This window comes from Idiotropiscis lumnitzeri, chromosome 5 (genome assembly GCF_059441095.1).
Source record: "Idiotropiscis lumnitzeri isolate Australia: NSW breed Sydney's pygmy pipehorse chromosome 5, RoL_Ilum_1.0, whole genome shotgun sequence".
Classification (NCBI taxonomy): domain Eukaryota; kingdom Metazoa; phylum Chordata; class Actinopteri; order Syngnathiformes; family Syngnathidae; genus Idiotropiscis; species Idiotropiscis lumnitzeri.
Genome location: NC_142395.1, coordinates 25642706 through 25648705, shown reverse-complemented (window position 1 = coordinate 25648705; position 6000 = coordinate 25642706).

Sequence of the window (6000 nt, the reverse complement as noted above, 5' to 3'; positions counted from 1 at the left end):
TGTGAATGTGCTATTGAGTTATACAGTGTACAATTTTAGAAATGGCATTTTTTTAATTCACAGTGCATGAGTAAATTGTTCGAGATGTAACGTCAGAACTAAAAGAACCCAAGTTTATGGAAGCAAGGACGCAAGAGTGGGGAGAAGGCGTTATCTCCAAAAAAAACACACAAAAGAGCAAAAAGAAGGAAACAAGAAGACTAAATGACATGACAAAGGTACATAAACTGTTGGCAACAAAAACAACAAGGAACCACCAAAGACTGAAAGAAACCAGAGAATGAAATACAAGCAAATAGACGAGACAACGAGGCACACCTGCACAAGACATGAGTGTCTGGAGGGAGCTGATTAGTTGACACAAAGGCCTGCGCTGACGAGAACAGGTGGAAACAAAAATCTAACGAGCAAGACACTATGAAAAAAAGGTACAAGAAAGGTTTAACTAAAAATAATCAAAATAAAGTCAAAAGAAATCATGATACTTAAGGCATCTATAGACAATTCAAAAGTTTCTAGTGCCACTCTCTATAGATTTAACCTGACATTTTTTTTGTTTGCCGCGTACAATCTGTCCTGTAATTCCAGCACACATTGACCCAAAAACATAAAATATGTTCTGTTAAAGATTCGTCCACGCTGACTAGATTATCATAATGAACACATGTCTTTCATCACGCCGCATCCCAAAACCATAAGAGGGTTTCTGTGCGCCTGTGCAGCAACAGATGTTGCCCAAAAAGCCTCAGGTGATGACAGACCACCTTTCGAAACATTTAAAGACACGTGTCAAGGACAGGCCGCTGCCCTATACTTGAGGATGACGTGTGTGTGTTAATTAATCCATCCATTTTGTTAGCGAGCGTCCTCGTTAGGGTTACGGGTCAGCTGGAGTTCATCCTAGCTGACTTTGGGAGGAGGGGTACACCCTGAACTGGTTGCACTATGGTAATGACATGGAGATCTGTGGTGTGGCTCACCCCGTGGAGGCTGCAGCCAGGTGGTGAGCCCGGCATGCGGTAGTAGCCTCTCTGCAGAAAACTTGGCGACACAGGCAAAAATTAGAGAGCCTGAGCGTTTTCCACTCTGTACAATCTGAAGCGAAAAGCACATTTTGATGTCGCCAAATAAAGTGCTGCAGTTTGTGTGTGTTGTCTCAAATGCTTCAAATAGTCATTTTGTAGTTATAAATCCATTCATGGGAGTATTTTATATATAATGTATATTTTTCATCTTTTTCATTAGTTTCCTTTGTCCATGCACAGTTTTGACATTGATGGCTGAAAACAATTTTTGGGCAATTTGTCCCAGTCTGTGTTTCATATATCAGGTAAAACTATTTAGACACGCATATTCCTCACCTTGTGACTAACGTCACAAGACATTAGAAGTCAAAGTGAACCCAGCTTGCTTTTCATGTATACTTGAACAATGATTACAGGATGCTTTAAAAAAAAAAAAGATGACACATAATCTGAGTGAAATCACCAGCACCTGTGGGCCGGGGGTGGGGGTGCGTTGGGGAATGGCGTCCGTTACGCACGTTTGAATCTCATCTCCGACCTTTGTCAAATGTCACCTGAAAAATGCCTCACCAATCTTCTGCCTCGCTCGTGTTTCAAGCCGTCTCTAATATGAGGTCATAAAAAAAAATAAAATCAGCTTTACTATCAGTGCCAGTCATGGAGGAGAATCACCACCTCATTAATGTCGCTGTTTGATGGCACAATTATGGGGTGGAAGAAGCTCTGAGCTGAAGGCTGTGGGGTGTCACAGTGGCAAGGTCAAATTACACTTCCTTACACACGAGTGCTTCACTTCCCAGTCATTTCCCCCCTATTTTTTACTTGTCACAATAAAACTATAATAATAGCACTCAGGAGAGTACAGACCACCAAAGTTAACAACAGTAAGGGAAAAAAACACATCAGGTGTCCTAATTGTGAGAGTTTGTCTGTTTTAGGGTTGATTTAAAACAACTGGACCAGACCATTTCATGAATATGTAAATGCTTATATTGTAACAAAACTATCTATTACACTCTTCTAACAAGTGAAAAATATATCGACAGCCAAAACTCAAATTTTCTATCAGACAAATCCAGGTCCGAATAGAAACATTATGTTACAGGCTTAACCTGGGACAGCAATGTGGCGTGTCACGTGTGTTGGTGGCGGGACGAGAGACCCGGAAGAGAAGTGTATGTTGAATGTAAATGGGGGAAAAAAAGATAGATGACGATAAAAGAAATCCGTTTGCTAAGCGAATTGACACCTCGTCGTCCGTGTCGTCTCCAGTCAGTTCACCCTCACCACGGCTTGGAGCTGAAAATACTAACACAAGCCTGATCGAGGAAGGTAACAACTGCCACAGTTTGTCTTTAGCCACAGGTTGTGATGGGCACTCTGAAATCGGAGCTTCGGCGCACGTTTCAAACCCGGAAATAAAATTGCTTCGGAACACTGTTCCGATGTTCTGTTCAGTCAATCCGGAGAAAAACACGTGACCTGTGACGTCCGAAGCAATAAGTGTTTCATTCTCGAAATGAACTCTAGTAGACCCTAAAAAGAAACAGTCTAAATCCTAAGACTGTGGAAAAAATAGTGAAACGACATCCCCAACATTTCTTAGCTCGACATTAAACAATCTATTGGCCATTTGATTGATTGTTTTATTTACTTAAAAACTACCACAAGAGACAAAAACATATTTTTTAGTATCAAGAACTAGGTATCAATCATCGTTTCCGTGTGCTCTACTCATGTTTTACTGTCTAAAAGCCCAGTCTATAGTATTTGATTGCAGTTCTAGTTTTTCGCCAGCAGGTGTCATCATCACTGAAGCTTTGAAGCTTCAAACCATTTTGAACCGATTGCTTCAAATGGTTCAGTGGTTCATAAAAGCTCCATTTGCCCATCACTAGCCACAGGTGCTTCTACTAAAGAGCTTCTTTACCTGCACATCTCGATACCTTAAAATAATCATTAAAACCTGATTTTAGTACGCGCTCATTCCTGACCAATATTCAAATTGGGAGGAATTGAAATGAAAGTTTGATTTTAGACATTATGTTTGTTAGGTAACATGCTGCCAGATGAAAGTACTGGTGTGTTTGTTAGTTTGCATGCTGTCAAATTTCAGGAATTGTGTTTAAACCATTTGTAGACGGGGCGTAGGTCAAGCGTTCTCGGTGACACAAAATTTCGCTTTCTCATTTTGTGCTTGGTGGAGGAAAAAAATCAACCATTTTTTTTCAATTAATATAGAGTTTTCGTTCACATCTTTGGACAATGTTGAGTCTTCAATTAAGAGATGGAGCAAACATCCAAATTCCACATGAGGGCCAAGGCTGACATTTGAACTGCCAGTAAATGAATTGATAATTGAAACCTTCTTTTCCAATCAAGAACTAGTCCATTCTGGTCAGAAAATCTCTTTCTTTTGGCCCTATGACCTGGCTGTATGGTTTTAATGATCCCCCTCCAGCCAGAGTGCTGTGATCCCTCTGTGATGAAACAAACCATTGTGTGCCCTCTCCCCAATATGCTAATCCGCCTTTAATTATGGACCGGCCCTAATGAGAGTCTCTCGTGTTGTGTTAGATGTGGAAATCCCGCATCCAGCAGTGGACAGTGTGTCAGTGGGGCTTTTGTTCAGTCTCTGTATTCTTCCACTGAGTGATAGGACATCAGACAACAATCATTGAAGAATAATTTAAATGATAAACCTACGTGTGTTTTCGCCGGGTCAAGAAAGCTAAATAGAAATGACAGCAAATGTAATCATGAATCTGAGTTCACCTTTAGGGATTGCAGCGATGCAGTTGATTAAAAAATGAAATTAAAATCAAAGCTGCTCTGCAACCCAAAGCCGTCTCAATATGGTTATTGCGGGATTACTGATGTCGCACTCATCACAGCAGTTGATACCTGTCTCTCTGACAGCATGACAGATGACTTCTCTTTCAGCCCAGTAATTACACAGGAAGTGCAAATATGGGCATAGCCACAGGAAGTGCGCCTTTGTGGCACCTTTGATCGCAGTTATTGCAAGAGAACCATTTGCAATAAACCATTTACAATGTTTTTTTCTCTAAGGAGCATAGCAAAAGTATTAAAAATATCATGTGATGATTAAATAAATGTTTATTACTTCATATAACAGAATTTGTGGGTTTTTAAACATTTCCGCTGAGGTTTTTACATCTGGCTGATGAAATACTCTGGCGGGCCCCATATGGCCCACCTGCCCTAGATTTGGCACCCCTGTTTCAAAGTTTACTGCAGCATTCTTGTCACTGTCTGCGGTTTGTATTTTCTGTTAGAATTTATTTACGGTGCTCCTCAAAACAATTTCCTTTGGGGTGGTCATTAAAAAGAGATATATTTTACTGGACCATATTTCTAAACAATACTGCTGATTAGCGCACTTGATGTTAATGTAGCAGATGAACTGTTCTGAGACAGTAAAATTCAATTGATCCATTCTATGGCAACCACTTGTGCTCACGATCACACCCAGGGCTAATTTGGAGTGTTCCACTAACCTACCATGCTGCATCTGGAATGTGGGAGGAAACTGGAGTACCCGGCAAAAAGACACAACATGCACACGCCACTCAGGAAGGCCGCCGCCAGAATCGAACCCTGTACTGTGTCCACCGTGCTTCCTTATATGAAACACAATACTTTTGTGTTAAATTTTTTTAATGAAAAAAAAAACCCAAACAATTTGGGCGTTTTTTTTTCTGGAGTGCATTAATTGCATTTCAATTCATTTTATTGGGGGAAAAATGACTTGACATAAGAGTGTTTTGAGGTGCGAGTGTCACGATTAGGGATGGTGCAGGGTGACCCAAATGCAGGGAAGTGAGGCTGGGCTAACTTCAATGGTAATTAATTGAAGGAAACAACAAGGCAAACAAGTTCAAAGTGCAAAAATAATGGATAAAGTGACAAAACAAACACTAGCAAAATAACCATGACTATGACCTAGAATGAGAAAACTGAAAGGCACTGAGGAAGAGAGGACAGACACTTGGCAGCAGACAACGAACCGGCAAGGAACCAGCGAACTAAATGCATGCAAATTAACGAGGAACACCTGGACAAAACACAAAGGGTTGGATTGAGCTGATTGGTAACACAAAGGGATTGGTTAAACAAACACAGGTGGACACAATAAGCATAACAAGACAGACTCAAAAGCAACACGAGAAAAAAAAAAGAAACTAAATTCCAAAAACCAAGACCACGGCAAGGAGCCTAAAATCTCAGGTCGAATAAAACTCATCTTTCCAGGCAATAATGTGCTTCCTGCCACCACATTGAAAACTTCACTGAGCAACCAAGTATAAGGCTTTTCCGAATCTAACGCTGCTTGCTATTGCGAATCTACGGAGCTCTGCTTATCTTTATTGCATTAACTTCAGTACAGGGTCGTCCAACCCGTGAGGATGTCAATATCTACATTATAGTGAAACAGACCGAGTGCTAACTTAAAAGAGGCTCGCATCACAGGAAACTCTGAGTGGCGTTGGTTATTATGTATCAGTCCCACTGTAACATAAGACAGAGACATATTCAAATCTCACACCAAATCGGTGGGTAGGCTCTAGGGACTCTAAAGATTTACATATTTTCATAATGACAGCTGTTCGTAATATTTTGATCATCTCTTGGACTACCTTTTAAATGAGTACTTCCTAATAGTGTCAATCAAAGTATAATCATTGTATGGCCAAAATCTAATGATACATTTCTGGTCGTGTAGCTCATTCGATGCAGGTGTATGTAATTTTATGCTTGGGAGTTTATTAAATCAAAGCCATGTCGATTAATGATCGACATGACAGCGCAAGAGTTGTTAGTGTGCGTGTGTGTGCGCGCGTGCACGTTGTATATTAGGTGAGTTGGAGCATCTGTCCAACGTGCTGAAAGCTGCCGCTCAGCAAGTCACATGACTGCGCTTCCTTGCGCGCGTATGCGTCGAAGCGCGTGT